Consider the following 23,594-nt stretch of genomic DNA (forward strand, 5'->3'; position numbering starts at 1 on the left):
TGCCATTGATTTCTGGGCATTCATTTTGTATCCTGTCATGCTACCAAATTGCTGTATGAGTTCTAGCAATGTTGGGGTGGAAGCTTTTGGGTTTTCTTTTTTTTGGGGGGGGGTACTATGTAGAGTATCATGTCATCGGCGAAGAGGGAGAGTTTGACTTCTTCTTTGCCAATTTGAATGCCTTTAATGTCTTTCTGTTGTCTGATTGCTGAGGCTAGGACTTACAATACTATGTTGAATAACAGTGGTGAGAGTGGATATCCCTGTCTTGTTCCTGATCTTAGGGGAAAGGCTCCCAGTGCTTCCCCATTGAGAATGATATTTGCTGTGGGCTTTTCGTAGATGGCTTTTAAGATGTCAAGGAAAGTTCCCTCTATCCCTACACTCTGAAGAGTTTTGATCAGGAATGGATGCTCTATTTTGTCAAATGCTTTCTCTGCATCTAATGAAAGGATCATATGGTTCTTGGTTTTTCTCTTGCTGATATGATGAATCACATTGATTGTTTTATGAGTGTTGAACCAGCCTTGTGTCCCGGGGATAAATCCTACTTGGTCATGGTGAATAATTTTCTTGATGTGCTGTTGGATACTATTGGCTAGTATCTTGTTGAGAATTTTTGCATCCATGTTCATCAGGGATATTGGTCTGTAATTCTCCTTTTTGGTGGGGTCTTTGTCTGGTTTTGGAATTTAGGTGATGCTGGCATCATAAAACGAATTTGGAAGTACTCCATCTCTTTCTATCTTTCCAAACAGCTTTAGTAGAATAGGTATGATTTCTTCTTTAAATGTTTGATAGAATTCCCCTGGGAAGCCATCTGGCCCTGGACTCCTGTGTCTTGGGAGGTTTTTGATGACTGCTTCAATTTCCTCCGTGGTTATTGGCCTGTTCAGGTTCTATTGCTTCCTGTTCCAGTTTTGGTAGTTTGTGGCTTTCCAGGAATGCGTCCATTTCTTCTAGATTGCCTAATTTATTGGCATATAGCTGTTCATAATATGTTTTTAAAATCGTTTGTATTTCCTTGGTAGTGATCTCTCCTTTCTCACTTATGATTTTATTAATTTGAGTCTTCTCTCTCTTCTATTTAATAAGGTTGGCTAATGGTTTATTTATCTTATTAATTCTTTCAAAGAACCAACTCCTACTTCTGTTGATCTATTCCACAGTTCTTCTGGTCTCGATTTGCTTGAGTTCTGCTCAAATCTTTATTAACTCCCTTCTTCTCTTGGGTGTAGGATCTATTTGCTGTTTTTTCTCTAGCTCCTTTATGTGTAAGGTTAGCTTTTGTACTTGAGTTCTTTCCTGTTTTTGAATGGATGCTTGTATTGCGATGTATTTCCCCCTTAGGACTGCTTTTGCTGCATCCCAAAGATTTTGGATGGTTGTATCTTCATTCTCATTAGTTTCCATGAATCTTTTTAATTCTTCCTTAATTTTCTGGTTGACCCTTTCATCTTTTAGCAGGATGGTCCTTAACCTCCACATGTTTGAGGTCTTTCCATACTTCTTGTGATTTAGTTCTAATTTCAAGGCATTATGTTCTGAGAATATGCAAGGGACGATCCCAATCTTTTGGTATCGATTCAGACCCGATTTGTGACCCAGTATGTGGTCTATTTTGGAGAAAGTTCCATGTGCACTTGAGAAGAATGTGTATTCAGTTGAGTTTGGATGTAAAGTTCTGTAGATATCTGTGAAATCCATCTGGTCCAGTGTATCATTTAAAGCTCTTGTTTCTTTGGAGATGTTGTGCTTAGAAGACCTATCGAGGGTAGATAGAGCTAGATTGAAGTCACCAAGTATGAGTGTATTATTATCTAAGTATTTCTTCACTTTGGTTATTAATTGGTTTAAATATTTGGCAGCTCCCACATTAGGGGCATATATATTCAGGATTGTTAAGTCCTCTTGTTGGATAGATACTTTAAGTATGAGATAGTGTCCCTTTTCATCTCTCACTACAGTCTTCGGGGTAAATTTTAGTTTATCTGATATAAGGATGGCTACCCCTGCTTTCTTTTGAGGACCATTTGAATGGTAAATGGTTCTCCAACCTTTTATTTTCAGGCTGTAGGTGTCCTTCTGTCTAAAATGAGTCTCTTGTAGACAGCAAATAGATGGGTCCTGATTTTTTATCCAGTCTGAACCTGCGCTTTTTGATGGGGTCATTAAGCCCATTCACGTTCAGAGTTACTATCCACAAAAAAAAAAAAAAAAAGAGTTACTATCCACAGATATGAGTTTAGTGTCATCATGATATCTATTCAGCCCTTGTTTTTGTGGATTGTTCCACTGAATTTCTTCTTAAAGGGGAATTTTAAGAGTCCCCCTTAAAATTTCTTGCAGAGCTGGTTTGGAGGTCACATATTCTTTCAGTTCCTGCCTGTCTTGGAAGCTCTTTATCTCTCCTTCTATTTTGAATGAGAGCCTTGCTGGATAAAGTATTCTTGGTTGCATGTTCTTCTCATTGAGGACCCTAAATATATCCTGCCAGCCCTTTCTGGCCTGCCAGGTCTCTGTGGAGAGGTCTGCTGTTACCCTAATACTCCTCCCCATAAAAGTCAGGGATTTCTTGTTTCTTGCTGCTTTAAGGATCTTCTCTTTATCTTTGGCATTCGCAAGCTTCACTATTACATGTCGAGGTGTTGAACGGTTTTTATTGATTTTAGGGGGGGATCTCTCTATTTTCTGGATCTGAATGCCTGTTTCCCTTTCCAGATTAGGAAAGTTTTCAGCTATGATTTGTTCAAATACATATTCTGGCCCTCTGTCCATTTTGGCGCCCTCGAGAACCCCAATTACACGTAGGTTTTTCTTCCTCAGGCTGTCGTTTATTTCCCTTAATCTGTCTTCCTGGTCTTTTAATTGTGTGTCTCCTTTTTCCTCAGTTTCCCTCTTTACCATCAACTTGTCTTCTATGTCACTCACTCGTTCTTCTACCTCGTTAACCCTCATCATTAGGACTTCTAGTTTGGATTTAATCTCATTCAATTGATTTTTAATTTCGGCCTGATTGGATCAAAATTCTGCAGTCATGACGTCTCTTGAGTCCTTTATGCTTTTTTCTAGAGCCACCAGTAGCTGTATAATAGTGCTTCTGAATTTGCTTTCTGACATTAAATTGTTATCCAGATTTTGTAACTCTGTGGGAGAGACGACTGTTTCTGATTCTTTCTTTTGAGGTGAGGTTTTCCTTCTAGTCATTTTCCTGAGTGCAGAGTGGCCAAAAAGAAATTGTATTGGGAAAAGGAGAAAAAGAGAGGAGAGAAAGAAGGAAAGAAAAGAGAAAAATGAAAAAGAATAGAGGAAGAAAGAAGGAAATAGAGAATAAAAAGAGAAAGAAAGAGGGATCCCTGGGTGGCGCAGTGGTTTAGCGCCTGCCTTTGGCCCAGGACGCGATTCTGGAGACCCTGGATCGAATCCCACGTCGGGCTTCTGGTGCATGGAGCCTGCTTCTCCCTCTGCCTGTGTCTCTGCCTCTCTCTCTCTCTGTGTGTGTGTGACTATCATAGATAAATAAAAAATTTTTAAAAAAAAGAGAAAGAAAAAGAAAGGGGGGAATAGGGGAGGGCGAAGCAATCAGAAATAAAAAAAACATGGAGGAGTATCTTCTGATTCTGTATACTTTAAGTCCCTTGACTTCCCCTGGAACTTGTCCTTCTAGCAGTACTTCTGGGTAAGGGGCCTGTTGTGATTTTCAGGTGTTAGCACTTGGGGGAGCTGCTCTGCCCCCTGCCTGGTGCAGGGCTCAGTGGGGGTTGTTTACCCCGTGAGGCCCCTGGAGGAACAACCCCAGTGGCGAGGCCAGTTCTGGAAACCTGGATTCAGCCCCCACAGGAACTCTGAAGCACTCCGCCTGCAGGGCCTGGAGAGCTGCTCAGCTCGGGGCAGGAGCGTCCTTCCTGTCCAGGGCCCTCCCGGACTCTGCCTGTCCCGGGGAGGCTGGATCCTGGGCTGTGTCCGCTGCCTGAGCCCCTCCGGGCTGCTCCGGGTCCCGCTGTGTGCGCTGCAGCCCTTAGGGAGCTTGGCACACTCTCCTGTGGGGGCAGGTGTCTGTTAATGTCCCAGGGAGCCCGAGGGCATCCCCGACCTCCTGGGGTCCTCCTCTAATTCCCTGCGGGCGCCTTTCTAACCAGGAAGGTTGGTGCAGCTCCTGCTCCTCCGGGACGGGGCTCTCCTGTCCTGGGGACACTCGCCCGACCTCAGCCCGGCTCCTCGCGGCCCCTCCCCCTCAGAGGCCTTTTGTTTCTTTATTTCTTTTTCCCCGTCTTCCTACCTTGATAGAAGCATGAACTCTTCTCACTGTAGCGTTCCAGCTGGTCTCTCTTTAAATCTCAGGCCGAATTCGTAGATTTTCATGATGATTTGAAGGTTTTCTAGGTAATTTGGTGGAGACAGGTGATTTGGGGACCCTACTCTTCAGCCATCTTGCCCCTCCTCAGACTTGGTGAATATTGTTGCTACCTGGGCCTCACATGGACCTTGTGACTGTGGTCCCCACCTGGACCTCACATGGATCTGGAGACTCTGGTTCCCATATGGGGCTCTCCTGGACCTGGTTCCTGTGGTCGCCTTCTGGCCTCACCTGGAACAAAACGACTTTGATCCATATTTGGGTCTCACCTGGACCTAGTGACTCTGGTCCTTACCTGGGCATCACTGGGACCTGGTTACTCTCTTCTATACCTGGGCCTTACCTGGACCTGGTGACTCTGGTCCTAACCTGGGCATCATTGGGATCTGGTTACTCTCTTCTATACCGGGGCCTCACCTGGACCTGGTGACTCTGGTTACTCTCTGGAACTCACCCTGACCCGGTGACTGCGGTCCCACCTGGGCCTCACCTCGATGAGATGACAGGTTCCCACAGGGACTTCACCTGGACCTGGTGAATCTGGTCCTCACATGGGCATCATGGGACCTGGTTACTCAGTTCCACATCAGGGCCTCACCTGGATCTAGTGACTCTTGTCCCCCTCTGGGCCTCACCCTGACGTGGTGACTCTGGTCCCCACCTGGATATCACCTGGACCGGGTGACTCTGGTCCCCCTCTGGAACTCACCAGGAGCTGGGGACTCTGGTCCTCAACTGGGCCTCAACAGGACCTGGTGAATCTACTCCTCACTTAGGCCTCATCTAGACTTTGTGACTCTATTCCCACCTGGGCATCAATGGGACATGGTTACTCTGTTCCCCACCAGGGACTCACCTGGACCCGATAACTTTGATCCACACATTGGCCTCACCTGGCCCTGATGACACTGTGCCCCCCACATAGGCCTCAATCAGGACCTGGTGACTGTGGTCCCCACCTGGATCTCAACTGGACCTGGTGACTCTCGTTCCCACATGAACCACACCTGGACCTGGTGACTGTGGTGTCCTTCTAGCCTCATATTTACCTGGTGACTCAGGTCCCCACCAGGGCCTCACCTGGATCTGGTGTCTCTGGCCTGCAGGTTGGCCTCACCTGGACCTGGTGAGTGGGGTTGACACCTGTGCCTCACCCATACCTGGTGACTCAGGTCCCCACATGGGCCTCACCTGGACCTGGTGAATCTGGTCCCCATCTGGGCCTCACCCAGTCCTAGTGACTTTGTTCCCCACCTGGACCTGATTGCTGTGGACTCCTTCTTGGCCTCACCTGAAACTGGTGACTCTGATCCTATCTGCGCCTCACCCAGATCTGGTGACTCTGGTCCTCACCTGGGCATCATTGGGACCTGGTTACTCTGTTCCACACCTGAGCCTCACCTGGACATGATGACTGGAACCCCTATGGGCCTCACCCTGACCTGATGACTCTGGTCCCCATCTGGATGTCACCTGGACCAGGTGATTCTGGTACCCCTCTAGGCCTAAACCAGACCTGATGACTGGCCTTCAACTGGGGCTCACCTGGACCTAGTGAATATGCTCCCCACGTGGGCCTCATCTGGACCTGGTGAATCTGGTCACTACCTGGGAATCATCAGGACAAGGTTACTCTATTCCCCACTGGGACTCACCTGGACCTGGTAACTCTGGTCCTCACTTTGGCCTCTTCTGTACCAGGTGACTCTGGCCCCACCTAGGCCTCACCTGGAACTGGTGATTCTGATCCTCAGCATGGCTTCACCTGACCTGGTGACTGTGGTTCCCACCGGGACCTCACCTGGACCTCATGTCACTGGTCCCCAGCTGGGCCTCATCTGGACCTGGTGTCTCTGGTACCCACCTGGGTAGCATCAGGACATGGTTACACTGTTCCCTACAGGGACCCACCTGGACCTGTTAACTCTGGTCTTCACCTGGGCCACACCTGGATGGTGACTCTGGTTCCCACCTGGGTCTCACCTGGACCGGGTGAGTCTGATCCCCACCTCGGCCTCACCTGTAACTGGTGACTCTCATTACCACATGGACCTCATGTGGACCAGGTGGCTGCAGTGTTTCTAGCTTCTAATGTCCCTGGTGACTCTGGTCCCCACCAGGGCCTCACAGGGACATGGTGAGTGTGGTTGCCACCTGCACCTCATCTGGACCTGGTGATTCTGCTCTGCACCTGAGACTACCCTGGATCTGGTGACTGTGGTCCCCACCTGGGCCTCACTTGGACCTGGTGACTCTGGTCCCCATCTGGGCCTCACCTGGCCCTGTTGACCATGATCCTCCACTGGGCATAATTGGGACCCGGTTACTGTGTTCCACAACTGGACCTCACCTGGACCGGGTGACTCTGGTCCCCCTCTGGGTCTCACCCTGACCTGGTGACTGTGAATCCCACTTTGGCCTGACTTGGACCTGCTGACTCTGGTTGCCACCTGCGCCTCACCTCGAACTGTTGACTCTGGTTCTTTCAAGGGCCTCCCCTGTACCTGGTGATCCTGGTCCCCACCTGGGGCTCACCTGGACCTGGCGACTGTTGTCACCACCTGGGACTCACCTGGACCTGGTTACTGTGTTCCACACCTGGGCCTCACGTACACCTGTTGACCATGTTCCCCAGCCGGTCTCACATGGACCTGTTGCCTCTGATCCCCACCTGGGCCTCACATATACCTGGTAGATCTGGTCCTCACCAGGCCCTCATCTCTATCTGGTGACTCTGGTCCCCACCTGGACCTCTCCTGGACCTGGTGACTCTCTTTCCAACATGGACCTCACCTGGATCTGGTAACTCGGGTCCTCAGTTTGGCCTCACCTGGACCTGGTGACTCTCATCCCCACTGTGACCTAACTCACACCTGGTGAATCTTTCCCCACCTAGGCCTCACCCAGACCTGGTGACCCTTGTCCCCAGTTATGCCTCAATTCGACCTCATGAATCTGGTCCTCACGTGGGCCTCACATGGACCTGGGACTCAGCTGGATAGAGTGGCTCTGGTTCCCACATGGGACCCACCTGATACTGGTGACTGTGGTCTCCTTCTATGCTTCACCAGGACCTGGTGATTCTGATCCACATCTGGGCCCTGCATGGGCCTAGTGACTCTGGTCCTCACCTAGGCATTATTGGGACCTGGATACTCTATTCCACACCTGGGCCTCACTTTGACCGGGGAACTCTGGTCCAACTCTGGGCCTCAAACTTAACTGGTTACTCGGGTTCCCCCTCTGGACATCACCCTTTCTTGGTGACTCTGGTCTCCCCCTGGGCTTCACTTGTACCTGGTGAATCTGGTCCTTACCTGGACCTCACCTGGACCTGGTGACTCAGGTCACGACCTGGGTCTCACCTGGACTTGGTGAATCTTGTTGCCACCTGGGCCTCACCTGGATCTGGTGGTTCTGGTTCACATATGGGGCTCTCCAGGACCTCGTTCCTGTGGTCTCCTTTGGCCTCACCTGGAACAACACGACCCTGATCCATATTTGGGCCTCACCTGTACCTGGTGACTCTGGTCCTTACCTGGGCATCATTGGGACCTGGTTACTCTCTTCTATCCCTGGGCCTCCCGTGGACCTGGTGACTCTGGTCACCATCTGGACCTCACCCTGACCTGGTGACTGTGGTCCCACAGGGGCCTCACCTGGAAGAGGTGACTGGTTCCCACAGGGAACTCACCTGGACCTGGTGAATCTGCTCCTCACATGGACATCATAGGACCTGGTTACTCAGTTCCACATCGGGGCCTCATCTGGACCTAGTGACTCTCGTCCCCCTCTTGGCCTCACCCTGACGTGGTGACTCTGGTCCCCACCTGGATATCACCGGGACCGGGTGACTCTGGTCCTCCTCTGGTCCTCCGCTGGGCCTCACCTGGAGCTGGGTACTCTGGTCCTCAAGTGGGCCCCAACAGGACCTGGTGATCTACTCCTCACTTAGGCCTCGTCTGGAGCTTGTGACTCTGGTCCCACCTGGGCATCAATGGGACATGGTTACTCTGTTCCCCACCAGGGACTCACCTGGACCTGATAACTTTGCTCCACACTTTGGCCTCACCTGGCACTGATGATTTTGGGCCCCCCACCTAGGTCTCAATCTGGACCTGGTGACTGTGGTCCCCACCTGGGTCTCACCTGGACCTGGTGACTCTCGTTCCCACATGAACCACACCTGGACCTGGTGACTGTGGTGTCCTTCTAGCCTCATATTTACCTGGTGACTCCAGTTCCCACCAGGGCCTCACCTGGATCTGGTGACTATGGCCTGCAGGTTGGCCTCACCTGGTCCTGGTGAGTGGAGTTGCCACCTGGGCCTCACCCATACCTGGTGAGTCAGGTCCCCACGTGGGCCTCTTGGACCTGGTGAATCTGGTCCTTACCTGGTCCTCACCCGGACCCGGTGACTCTGGTCACCACCTGAGCCTCACCTGGACCTGGTGAATGTGGTCCCCAACTGGGCCTCACCCTATCCTGGTGACTTTGTTCCCCACCTGGACCTGATTGCTGTGGACTCCTTCTTGGCCTCACATGGAACTGGTGACTCTGATCCTATCTGGGCCTCTCCGAGATCTGGTGACTCTGGTCCTCACCTCGGCATCATTGGTACCCGGTTACTCTGTTCCACACCTGAGCCTCACCTGGACATGATGACTCTGGAATCCCTCTGGGCCTCACCTTGACCTGGTGACTCTGGTCCCCATCTGGATGTCACCTGGACCAGGTGATTCTGGTACCCCTCTAGGCCTCAACGAGACCTGGTGACTCTGGTCCTCAACTGGGCCTCACATGGACCTAGTGAATATGCTCCCCCCACCTGGGCCTCATCTGGACCTGGTGACTCTGGTCCCTACCTGGACATCATCGGGACATGGCTCCTCTATTCCCCACTGGGCCTCAATTGGAACAGGTGGCTCTGATCCTCAGCAGCATGCCTCGAATGCACCTTTCCACTAGCTGCGTTCTTATGGCTGTGAGAATGTAGCTACATTGTAAGTCAGGACGTTCCATGTATACCGCTCTACTGCACCTAGAGACAAAAGCATTGAAGCCTGCAGCTAGCTCCTTTTGTCCTATGAGCTTCTGAACAACACATCTAGTGAGGATGTTTGAAATTTCATCTGAAGGCCGTGTGGAACTGTGAGGGACTGGGGGTGAGCTCAAGTCTCAGAAGAAAGTACCCTTTGGACACTGCATTCCACTAGCTTCTCATGTATGGAATTAGTGTGTAGCACCAACCCTAGAGAGCAGTTCCTCACATATCTCTGGATGGGGCTTGGAGACACTAGTCGTGTGGGCCGGCGCCTTCCACTAACCTCTCACAATCCTTCAGTCACGATTCAAGCCTAGGCCTGATAGGAGCGAAGTGTACCTGCAGTCAGCATGTGGGAGGTACAGGGAATAAGTTCAACTCTCAGAAGTGTGTATGCTTTACAGGCAGATGTCTGTTAGACACTTATTGATGGGAGCTTGAACCGAGGTATACTCTACTTGAACAAGGACGTTGGAAATCGCTGTATTGAACTCAGATACACGTGAGTACTGGCCTGTCACTTCCACATGCTTGTCACACAACCTCTTCCAGCACCTAACATAAAGATGCTAGGACCTATGTCTACATGCAGTCAGGATGTGGGACGGTCCTGCCCTGACCTCAGCTCTTACAAGGAAGCATGCCTAGAAGTCAGCTTTCAACTAGCTGCATTCTTATGGCAGTGAGAATGTAGCAGTATTCTAATTCAGGAGGTTCCAAGATTACCACTCTACTGCACCTGGAGAAAACTTCCAGGTCTGCATTGTTCCACTTGCGTCTCACAACCTTCTGACAAAACTCTATGGTGAAGATGTTTGATACTCATTCTGCAGGCAGTATCAGACCGTGAAGGAAGGAGGGTGAGCTCAACTCTCAAAACTAATTTGCTTTTGGACAAGGCGTTCAGCTACCTTCTCACCTATGGAACTTAACATGTAGCACCAGTCTAACACAGGAATTACTACGAAATCCCTGGATTGACCTTGGTGTCACTAGTCTAGTGTGCTGGGACATTCCACTTACCTCTCACAACACTTCCATAACGCATCGAGACTAGGCCTTTTAGAAGTGAAGTGTACCTGAAGGCAGGATGTCGAGGTACAGATCATAAGCTCAACTCTCAGTAGTGTGTATGCCTGGGAGGCAGATTTCTGCTAACCCCTCATACATGGGATTTAGAACATAGCTATACTCTGATCGAAGAAGACCGTTGGATATTGCTATATTCAACTCAGATACACGTGAGTTCAGGCCTGACGCTTCCACATGCTTTTGTCACAACCTCTCCCAGCACCTAACACAAGGATGTTAGCAGCTACGTCTACAGTCAGGCAGGATGAGGGAGGGTCCTTCCCTGAGCTCAGCTCTCAAAAGGAAGCATGCCTCGAAGCCAGCTTTCTACTAGCTGCATTGTTATGGCCTTGAGAACATAGCACCACTGTAAGTCAGGATGTTCCATGTATACCGCTCTACTTCACCTTGAGAGACAAGCATTGAAGCCTGCAGATAGCTCCTTGTGTTCTATGAGCTTCTGACAAACATGTCTAGTGAGGATGTTCGAAATTCCATCTGAAGGCCGAGTGGAACTGTGAGGGATTGGAGGTGAGCTCAAGTCTCAGAAGAGAGTACCCTTTGGACACTGTGTTCAACTAGCTTCTCATGTATGGAACTTAGTAAGTAGCACCAATCTAAGAGAGCAGTTCCTCACATATCTCTGGATTGGGCTTGGAGACACTAGTTGTGTGGGCCGGCATCTTCCACTAACCTCTGACAAACTTCTGTCATGAATCTGACAGGAGCCTGATAGGAGCAAAGTGTACCTGCAGTCAGCATGTGCGAGGTACAAGGCATAAATTCAACTCTCAGAAGTGTGTATGCTTTGCAGGTCGATGTCTGCTAGACACTTTTCGAGGCGAGGTATACCCGAGCTACACTCTAATTATACAAGGACGTTGGCAATCACTGTATTGAACTCAGATACACGTGAGTACAGTCCTGACACTTCCACTTGCATTTCTCCAACCTCTCCCAACCTAAAATAAGAATGTTAGCAGCTTCAACTACAGGCAGTCAGAATGCGGGAGGGTCCTGCCCTGAGCTCAGCTTTCAAAAGGAGGCATGCCTCGAAGCCAGCTTTCTACTAACTGCGTTCTGATGGCCATGAGAACGTGGCAGCATTGAATTCAGGATGTTCCATGAATACCGCTTTACTGCACCTGGAGACACAACCTTGAAATCTGCAGCTTCCCTTTGCATCCCATTAGCTTCTGACAAACATGTCTAGTGAAGATGTTTGTAACTGTATCTGTAGGCAGTGTGGAACTGGGAAGGACCACGTTTCAACTCATCTCCGAGAGGGAAGATCCCCAGAGAGAGAGCTTTCAGCTAGGTACTCAGGTTTGGAAGTTAGTATGTAGCTCCCATCTGAGGGAGGAATTCCTCAGAAGTTGCTGGATTGAACTAAGACACATTTGCCTCTTGCAAAACTTCCGTCCCGCATCGAACGATATCCTTTGGAAGTGAAGCGTACAGGTGGTCAGCATGTGGGAGGTTCAAGTCCTAAGATCAATCCAAAGGAGAGTGCATGCCTTGGAGGCAGCTGTCTGCTAGTCACGGAATTGACAAGGCAGACACTTGTTTCTCACTTCGCTAATCTCCCCCATACAACGAAATGCTGTGGAAGCTGTTCGTACACGCAGTCAGGATGGGGGAGGTACAGGCCATAAGCCCAACTCTCAGAAGTGTGTATGCTTTGCAAGCCGATGTCTGCTAGACACTTATCGAGGCGAGATATACACGAGCTACACTCTAATTGAACAAGGACGTTGGCAATCGCTGTATTGAACTCAGATACACGTGAGTACAGTCGTGACACTTCCACTCGCATTTATCCAATCTCTTCCAGCACTTCACGTAAGGATGTTAGCAGCTATGCCGATGGGCAGGCAGGATGCGGGAGGGTCCTGCCTTGAGCTCAGCTCTCACAAGAGAGCATGCCTAGAAGCCAGCTTTCAACTAGCTGCGTTCTAATGGCCATCAGAACATAGCAGTTTTCTAACTCAGGAGGTTCGAAGAATACCACTCTACTGCACCTGGAGACACCTTCCAGGCCTGCATTATTCCACTTGCGTCTCACAAGCTTCTTTCAAACGTCTCTGGTGAAGATGTTCAAAACTCATTCTGCAGGCAGTGTAGAACTGTGAGGGACTGGGTGTGAGCTCAACTCTCGGAAGAGAGATGCTTTTGGACATGGGTTTCAGCTAGCTTCTCACGTATGGAACTTAGTATGTAGCACCTAAGACAGAAATTACTAGGAAATCGCTGGATTGAGCTTGGAGGCACTAGTCTTGCGTGCTGGGACTTTCCACTTACCTCTCACAACACTTCCGTCATGCATCGAGCCTAGGCCTGTTAGCAGCGAAGTGTACCTGCAGGCAGGATGTGGGAAGTACAGGCCATAAGCTCAAGTCTCAAAAGTGTGTATGCATGGGAGGCAGATGTCTGCTACCCACTCGTACATGGGAGTTAGAAACTAGCTACACTCTTTGAAGAAGGCCATTTGAAATCGCTGTATTCAACTCAGATAATCGTGAGTACAGGCCTGACACTTCCACATGCAAATCGAATCGAAACAAAATAATCGCATCGAATAGAATCGAAAGGAACAAAACCGAAACTATTGTATCGAAAAGAAAAAAATCAAATCAAATCGAATCGAAATGTATCGAATCACATCCAATTGAAAAGAATCGAATAGAATCGAATCGAAAATAATTGAATCAAATCAAACAAAAAGGAATCCAATAGAAAACAATCGAATCGAAAAGAAATGAATTGAATCGAATCGAAAAGAATCTAATCGAATCGAATTGAATCAAAAAGAATCGAATCGAAAAGAATTCAATCGAAGGGTTTCGAATCGAATCGAATTGAATCGAAAAGAATCTAATTGAACCGAAAAGATTCGAATGGAATCAAAAAGAAACAAATCAAAAAGAATTGAATCTAATTGAATCGAAAAGAGTCGAATCTAATCGAATCGAAAAGAATCGGATCCAAATGAATCTAATCGAAAAGAGTGGAATCGAAAAGAATCGAATTTTTTCAAAAAAACGAATCGAATTGAATCGAATCAAAAAGAATTGAATCGATTCTAAAAGAAAGGAATTCAAATCGAAATGACTCGAATCGAAAGATTCGAAACAAATCGTATTGAAAAAAAAGAATCGAATCAAATAGAATCGAAAAGAAAGTAATCGAAAAATATATCGAAAAGAAAAAAATCGTATCGAATCAAAAAAATCGAACGAATCGAATCGAAATGGATCGAATCAATTCGAAATGAATCAAAAAGAATCGAATCGAATCGAAAAGAATCGAATCGAATCAAATTGAAAATAACTGAAACATATCGAATAGAAAAAAAATCGAATTGAAAAGAATCGAATCGAATCGAAAAGAATTGAATCGAATCAAATCTAAAACAATCAAATCGAATCCAATCGAATCGAATCAAAAAGAATTGAATCGAAGAGTTTCGAATCGAATCAAATTGAATCGAAAAGAATCTGATCGAACCGAAAAGATTTGAATGGAATAAAAAATTAACGAATTAAAAAGAATCAAATCGAATCAAATAAAAAAGAATCGAATCTAATCAAATCGAAAAGAATCGAATCCAAATGAATCAAGTCGAAAGGAGTGGAATCGAAAAGAACCAAATCATTTAGAAAAAAAACGTATCGAATTGAATCGAATCGAATAGAAAATAATCGAATCGAATAGAAAATAATAGAAAAGAATAGAAAAGAACCGAATCGAATCGAATCGTAAAGAATCAAATCGAATCGAAAAGAATCGGATCGAATTAAAGCGAATAGAATCGAATCGAATCGAAAAGAATCGAATCCAAAATAACCGAATCGAAGAGTCTAATCAAAAAGAATCGAATCGATTCGAAAAAACCGAATCGAAGAGACTCGAAAATAATCGAATTGAATCAAAAAGAATAGAAAAAGGGGATCCCTGGGTGGCGCAGCGGTTTGGCGCCTGCCTTTGGCCCAGGGCGCGATCCTGGAGACCCGGGATCGAATCCCACGTCGGGCTCCCGGTGCATGGAGCCTGCTTCTCCCTCTGCCTGTGTCTCTGCCTCTCTCTCTCTCTCTGTGACTATCATGAATAAATAAATAAAATCTTTAAAAAAAAAAAAGAAAAGAATCGAATCGAATCGATTTGAAAAGACATTCGAATAGAAAAGACTCGAATCGAATCGAATCGATAAAAATCGAATCGAATTGCACCGAATCAAAAGAATCTAATCGAATGGAAGTGAAAATAATCAAATCAAATCGAATCGAATCAAAAAGAATCGAATCGAATCGAATCAAAAAGAATCGAATCGAATCGATTCGAAAAGAAAGGAATTCAAATCAAAAACATTCGAATAGAAAGATTCGAATCGAATTGAATCGAATCAAAAAGAATAGAATCGAATAGAGAAGAAACGAATAGAAAACTATCGAATGGAAATGAAAAAAATTGAATCGAAAAAAATCGAAGAGAATCGAATCGAATTGAAAAAGATCGAATCAAATCGAATATAAGAGTTGAATCGAATCGAAAAGAATCGAATCCAATCAAAAAGGATCTAATCGAATTGTATCGAATAGAAAAGAATCAAATAAAATCGAAAAGAATTGAATCGGATCGAAAAGAATCGAATCGAATTGAATCGAAAAGAATCAAATCAAATCGAAAAGAATCGAATCGAATCGAAAAGAATCGAATTGAAACAAATCGATTCGAAAAGAAAGAAATTCGAATAGAAGAACCTTGAATCAAAAAGAATCGAATCGACTCTAATCGAAAAAATCGAATCGCACCAAATCAAAAGAATCGAATCAACAGGAAGTGTAAAGAATTGAATCGATACAAAAAGAATCGAATCGAATAGAATCGAAAAGAAAGGAATCGAAAACTATCATCGAAACGAAAACGATCGTATCGAATCGAATCGAAAAGGATCGAATCGGGATCCCTGGGTGGCGCAGCGGTTTAGCGCCTGCCTTTGGCCCAGGGCGCGATCCTGGAGACCCGGGATCGAATCCCACATCGGGCTCCCGGTGCATGGAGCCTGCTTCTCCCTCTGCCTGTGTCTCTGCCTCTCTCTCTCTCTCTCTGTATGACTATCATAAATAAATAAAAATTAAAAAAAAGTGTATTAAAAAAAAAGAAAAGGATCGAATTGATTCGAAATGAATAAAAAGAATCGAATCAAATCAAAAAGAATCGAATCAAATCGAAAAAATCGAATTGAAAAGAATCTAAAAGAATTGAATTGAAAAAAATTGATTCGAATGGAATCAAAAAGAATCGAATCAAATCGATTCGAAAAGAAAGCAATTCGAATCGAAAAGACTCGAATCGAAAAGAATCGAATCTAATCGAAAAAAATTGAATCGGGGATCCCTGGGTGGCACAGTGGTTTGGCGCCTGCCTTTGGCCCAGGGCGTGATCCTGGAGACTCGGGATCGAATCCCACATCGGGCTCCCGGTGCGTGGGGCCTGCTTCTCCTTCTGCCTGTGTCTCTGCCTCTCTCTCTCTCTCTGTGACTATCATAATAAATAAATAAATAAATAAATAAATAAATATTTTTTAAAAAAAGAAAAAAATTGAATCGAATCGCACCGAATCCAAAGAATCGAATTGAATGGAAGAGAAAAGAATTGAAAAGAATCGATTCGAAAAGAATCGTATCAAATCAAATTGAAAAGAATCGAATCAAATTGAATTGAAAAGAATCGAATCGAATCGGAAAGAATCGAATCGAATCGAAAAGAATCAAATCGAATCGAAAAAACTGAATCGAATCTAATCGAAAAGAATCGAATCGAATCAAAAAAATAGAATCAAAACGCACCGAATCTAAAGAATTAAATCAAATGGACGTGAAAAGAATCGAATCGAATCAAATCAAATCGAAAAGAATCGAATCGAATCAATTCTAAAAGAAAGGAATTCGAATTGAAAAGACTCGAATCAAAAGATTCGAATCAAATCGAACCGAAACAAAAAGAATCGGATCGAATAGAATCGAAAAGAAACGAATCGAAAACTATCATATCGAAATGAAAAAAATCGAATCGAATCGAAAAAAATCGAATCGAATAGAATCGAAAAGGATCGAATCGATTCGAAATGAATCAAATAGAATCGAATCGAATTGAAAAGAATCGAATCGAATAGAAAAGAATCGAAACAAATCAAATAAAAAATCGAATTGAAAAAAACAAAAGGAATTGAAAAGAATTGAATCGAATTGAAAAGAATTGAATTGAATCGAATTGAAAACAATCGAATCGAATCGAATCAAAAAAATTTAATCAAAGAGTTTTGAATCGAATCGAATTGAATCAAAAAGAATCTAATCGAATCGAAAAGATTCGAATAGAATCGAAAAGAAACGAATCAAAAAGAATTGAATTGAATCGAAAAGAATAGAATCTAATCGAATCAAAAAGAATCGAATCAAATCGAGTCGAAAGGAGTGGAATCAAAAAGAATGAATCGATTCAAAAAAACGAATCGAACTGAATCGAATCGAAAATAATCGAATCGAATTGAATTGAAAAGAATAGAAAAGAATCGAATCGAACCAAAAAGTATCGAACTGAATCGAAAAGGATCGAATCAAAAGAATTGAATCAAATCGAAAAGAATCGAATCGAAGAGTCAAATCGAAAAAATCGAATCGATTTGAAAAAAACCGAATTGATTCGAATCGAATCGACTCAAAAAGAATCGAATCGAATCGAAAAGAATCAAATTGAATCGAATCAAATTGAAAAGAATGGAATCAAATCGATTCGAAAAGAAAGAAATTCGAATCGAAGAGACTGGAATTGAAAAGAATCAAATCGAATTGAATTGAAAAGAATCAGATCAAATCGAAAAGAATCGAATCGAATCAAAAAGAATCGAATCAAATCAAATCGAAAAGAATAGAATCAAATTGATTCAAAAAGAAAGAAATTCGAATCGAAGAGACTTGAATCGAAAAGAATCGAATTGAATCGAAAAAAATCGAATCGAATCGCACCGAATCAAAAGAATCTAATCGAATGGAAGTGAAAATAATTGAATCGAATCAAAAGAATCGAATTGAATCGATTCGAAAAGAAAGGAATTCAAATAAAAAACACTCGAATAGAAAGATTCGAATCGAATCGAATTGAATCGAAAAGAATCAAATCAAATCGAATCGAATAGAAAAGAAATGAATAGAAAACTATCGAATGGAAACGAAAAAAATCAAATCGAATCGAATCAAAGAGAATCAAATCGAATCAAAAAGATCTAATCAAATTGAATGTAAGAATCGAATAAAAAAAATTAAAAAAAAAGAATCGAATCGAATTGAAAAGAATCGAATCAAATCGAAAAGGATCGAATCGAATTGTATTGAATAGGAAAAAATCAAATCAAATCGAAAAGAATCGAATCGAATCGAAAAGGATCGAATCGAATCAAATCGAATAGAAAAGAATCGGATCGAATCGAAAAGAATTGAATCGAATTGAATCGAAAAGAATCAAATCGAATTGGGATCCCTGGGTGGCGCAGCGGTTTAGTGCCTGCCTTTGTCTCAGGGCGCGATTCTGGAGACCAGGGATCAAATCCCACGTCGGGCTCCAGGTGCATGGAGCCTGCTTCTCCCTCTGCCTATGTCTCTGCCTCTCTCTCTCTCTCTCACTGTGTGCATATCATAAATAAATAAAATTTAAAAAAATTTAAAAAAAAGAATCGAATCAAATCGAAAAGGATCGAATCGAAAATAATCCAATCCAAATGAATCGAATCGAAAAGAGTCAGGGGATCCCTGGGTGGTGCAGCGGTTTGGCGCCTGCCTTTGGCCCAGGGCGCAATCCTGGAGACCCGGGATCGAATCCCACATCGGGCTCCCGGTGCATGGAGCCTGCTTCTCCCTCTGCCTGTGTCTCTGCGCCTCTCTCTCTCTCTGTGACTATCATAAATAAATAAAAATTAAAAAAAAATTAAAAAAAGAAAATTGTCAAATCGAAAAAATCGAATCGATTCAAAAAAAAGAATCGAATCAAATTGAAAAGAATTGAATCCAAATGAATCGAATCAAAAAGAGTCGAATCAAAAAGAATAGATTCGAAAAACGAACGAATCAAATGGAATCGAATCAAACATAATCGAATCGAATTGAAAAGAATAGAAAAGTATCGATTCTAAAAGAAAGGAACTCGAATCGAAAAGACTCGAATTGAAAGATTCAAATCAAATCGAATTGAAACAAAAAGAATCGAATTGAATAGAATCGAAAAGAAACGAATTGAAAACTATCATATCAAAACGAAAAAATCGTACCGATTCGAAAAAAATCGAATTGAATCGAATCAAAAAGAAACGAATCAAAAAAGACGAATTGAAACAAAAAAATGGAATCGAATCGAATCAAAAAGAATCGAATCGAATCAAAAAGGATCGAATCAAAAAGAATTGAATCCAAAATAATCGAATCGAAGAGTCGAATCGAAAGAATCGAATCGATTCGAAAAAAAACCGAATTGATTCGAATCGACTCGAAAAGAATCGAATCGAATCGAATAAAAAAAGAATCGAATCGAATCGAAAAGAATCGAATTGAATCAGAAAAGATCGAATCGAATTGAATCGAATTGAAAAGAATCGAATCGAATCGAAAAGAATCGAATCAAATCTATTCGAAAAGAATCGATACAAATCAAATAAAGAAGAATCGAATCGAAAAAATCGAATCATATTGAAAAGAATCAAATCCAATCGAATTGAAAAGAATCGAATTGAATGGAAAAGAATCGAATCGAAAAGAATCGAATCGAAAAGCATCGGATTGAAAAGGATCGAATCGAAAAGGATCGAATCGAATCAATCGAAATGAATCGATCGAAATGAATCAAAACGTGTCGATCGAAAAGAATCTAATCAAATCGAACAGAATCGAATCGAAAAAAATTGAATCGAATCGAAATGAATCGAATCAAAAATAATTGAATCAAATTGAATCGACACGAATTGAATCGAAAATACTCGAATCGAATCACATCAAAACGATTCGAATCGAAAATAAACGAATCGAAATGAATTGAATCGAAAATAATCGAATCGAATCTAATCGAAACGAATAGAACTGAAAATAATCGAATCGAATCAACTCGAAAATAATCGAATCAAATCGAATCAAAACGAATCGAATCAAAAATAATCGAATCGAAACGAATCGAATAGAAAATAATCGAATCGAATCGAATCAAAAATAATCGAATTGAAACGAATGGAACCGAATCGAAACGAATTGAATCGAAAATAATCTAATCGAATCTAATCGAAATGAATAGAACGGAAAATAATCGAATCGAATCGACTCGAAACGAATTGAATCAAAAGTAATCGAATGGAATCGAATCGAATCGAAAATAACCAAATCGAAAGGAATTGAATCGAAAATAATCGAATTGAATAGAATCGAAACAATTTGAATAAAAAATAATCGAATGGAATCGAAACGAATAAAAAATAATCGAATCGAATCGAAATGATTCGAATAGAAAATAATCGAATCGAAATGAATTGAATAAAAAATCAAATCGAATCGAATCAAAACAAATCTAAAATAATCGAATTGAATTGAATCAAAACGAATAGAATCGAAATGATCGAATCAAAAATAATCGAATCAGGGATCCCTGGGTGGCGCAGCGGTTTGACGCCTGCCTTTGGCCCAGAGCGCGATCCTGGAGACCCGTATTGAGTCCCACATCGGGCTCCTGGTGCATGGAGCCTGCTTCTCCCTCTGCCTATGTCTCTGCCTCTCTGTCTCTCTCTCTGTGACTATCATAAATAAATTAAAAAAACATATATCTTTAAAAAAATAATCGAATCGAATCAAATCGAAAATAATCGATTCGAATTGAAAATAATCGAATCGAATCGAATTGAAACGAATCGAATCGAAAATAATCGAATCAAAACGAATCGAAATGAATCGAATCAAAAATAATTGAATCGATTCAAATCGAAACGAATTTAATCGAAAATACTCAAATCGAATCGAATCGATACGAATCAAGTCGAAAATAAACGAATCGAAACGAGTCGAATCGAAAATAATAGACTCGAATCGAATAAAAAATAATCGAGTCGAATCGAATTGAAACGATTCGAATCGAAACGAATAGAACCAAAAATAATCGAATCGAATCAACTCGAATATAATCGAATCGAATCGAATCGAAACGAATCGAATCAAAAATATTCGAATCGAAACGAATCGAATAGAAAATAATCGAATCTAATTGAAAATAATCGATTCGAATAGACTACAATCGAAAATAATGGAATTGAATTGAATTGAATCGAAAATAATTGAATCGAATCGAATCAAATCGAAGAGAATCGAATCGAATCGGAAAAGATCAAATCGAATTGAATCGAAAAGAATCGAATCAAATCGAAAAGGATCGAATCGAATCATATCGAATGGAAAGAATCAAATCAAATAGAAAAGAATTGAATCGAATCGAAAAGAATCGTAAAAAATCTAATAAAAAAGAATTGAATCGAATCGAAAATATCGAATCGAATGGAAAAGAATCGAATCGGAAAGAATTGAATGGAAAAGAATCGAATCGAAAAGAATTGAATCGAATCGAAAAGGATCGAATCGAATCAAATTGAATAGAAATGAATCGAAAAGAATCGAATCGAATTGAATCGAAAAGAAATCAAATCGAATCGAAAATAATTGAATCCAAATGAATTGAATCGATTTGAATTGAATCGAAAAGAATCAAATCGAATTGAATCAAAAAGAATCGAATTGAATCAGAAAGAATCGAATCGAAAAGAGTCAAATCGAATCAAATCGAAGAGAACTGTATCGAATCAAATCGAAAAGAATCGAATTGAAAAGAATCGAATAGAATAGATTCAAATCGAATCGAAAAGAATCGAATCAAAAATAATCAAATCAAAATGAATCGAAAAGAACTGAATCGAACCAAATCGAAAAGAATCGAATTGAAAATAATCGAATAGAATAGATTCAAATCAAACTGAATCGAATCAAAAAGAATTGAATCGAATCGAATCAAATCGAATTGAAAAGAATCTATTCGAATCAAAAAGAATCAAATCGAAAGAATAGAATAGAATCGAAAAGAATCGAATCGAAAAAAATCAAATCAAATCAAATCTAAAGAAACGAATTGAATTGAATCGAAAAGAATCAAATCGAATCGAAAAGAATCGAACTGAATCGAATCGAATCGAAAAGAATCGAATTGAATCGAATCGAATCGAATCAGATCCAAAAAAATCGAATCGAATCACACCGAATCCAAAGAATCGAATTGAATGGAAGTGAAAAGAATCGAATCGAATCAAATTGAATTGAATCGAAAAGAATCGAATCAAATCGAATCGATACTAAAAGAAAGGAAATTGAATCGAAAAGACTCGAATTGAAAGATTTGAATCAAATCGAATCGAAACAAAAAGAATCGCATTGAATAGAATCGAAAAGAACGATTCGAAAACTATCGTTTTGAAACCAAAAAAATCGAATCGAATCGAAAATAATTAAATCAAATAAAAAAGAATCGAATAGAAAAAAATGAAATTGAAAAGAAATGAATCGAATCGAAAAGAATCGAATCAAAAAGAATTGAATCGAGAAGAATTCAATCGAAGAGTTTCGAATCGAATCGAATTAAATCAAAAAGAATCTAATCGAACCGAAAAGATTCGAATGGAATCAAAAAGAATTGACTCGACTTGAATCGAAAAGAATCAAATCTAATCGAATCGAAAAGAATCGAATCCAAATGAATCTAATCGAAAAGAGTGGCATCAAAAAGAATCAAATTGTTTCAAAAAAAAGAATTGAATCGAATGGAACTGAAAAGAATTGAATCGAATCGATTCTAAAAGAAAGGAATTTGAATCGAAAAGGCTCGAATCGAAAGATTCGAATCAAATTGAATCGAAACAAAAAGAATCGAATCGAATAGAATCGAAAAGAAACGAATTGAAAACTATCATATCGAAACGAAAAAAATCGTATCGAATGAAAAAAATCAAATCGAATCGAAACAAAAAGGATCGAATCAATTCAAAATGAATAAAAAATAATCTAATCGAATCGAAAATAATCGAATCGAAAAGAATTGAATCGAATAGATTCGAATTGAATCGAATCGAAAGAAAATAATCGAATTGAGTCGAAAAGAATCAAATCGAAAAGAATCGAATTGAATCGAAAAGAATGGAATCGGATCGAAAAGAATCGAATCGAAAAGGATCGAATCGACGAATCGAAAAAAATCGAATCGAAAAGAATCGAATTGAATTGAATCGATTTTAAAAGAATCGAATCAAATCGAAAAGAATCGAATCGAAAGGAATCGAATCGAATCCAAACGAAACAAATCGAATCCAAATGAATCGAATCGAAAAGAGTCGATCAAAAACAATCAATTTGAAAAAAACGAATAAAATTGTATTGAAAAGAATAAAAAGAATCGAATCAAATTGAAAGGAATCGAATCGAATAAAAAAGAATCGAATCAAATCGAATCAAAAAGAATCGACTCGAATCGCACCGAATCAAAAGAATCAAATCGAAAGGAAGTGAAAAGAATCGAATCGAATTCAATCGAATCGAAAAGAATTGAATCGAATCGATTCTAAAAGAAAGGAATTCGAATCGAAAAGACTCGAATCAAAAGATTCGAATCAAATCGAATCAAAACAAAAAGAATCGAATCGAATAGAATCAAAAAGAAACGAATCGAAAACTATCATATCAAAACGAAAAGAATCGTATCGAATCGAATCGAATCAAAAAGGATCGAATCGATCCAAAACGAATCAAAAAGAATCAAATCGAATCGAAAATAATCGAAACAAATCAAATAAAAAAGAATCGAATAGAAAAAAATCTAATCGAATCGAAAACAATCGAATCGAATCGAAAAGAATTGAATCAATTCGAATCAAAAACAATCGAATTGAATTGAAAAGAATTGAAGAGTTTCGGATCGAATCAAATTGAATCGAAAAGAATCTAATCGAATCGAAAAGATTCGAATAGAATCGAAAAGAGACGAATCAAAAAGAATCGAATC

This window comes from Canis lupus, chromosome 22, assembly GCF_048164855.1.
Source record: "Canis lupus baileyi chromosome 22, mCanLup2.hap1, whole genome shotgun sequence".
Classification (NCBI taxonomy): domain Eukaryota; kingdom Metazoa; phylum Chordata; class Mammalia; order Carnivora; family Canidae; genus Canis; species Canis lupus.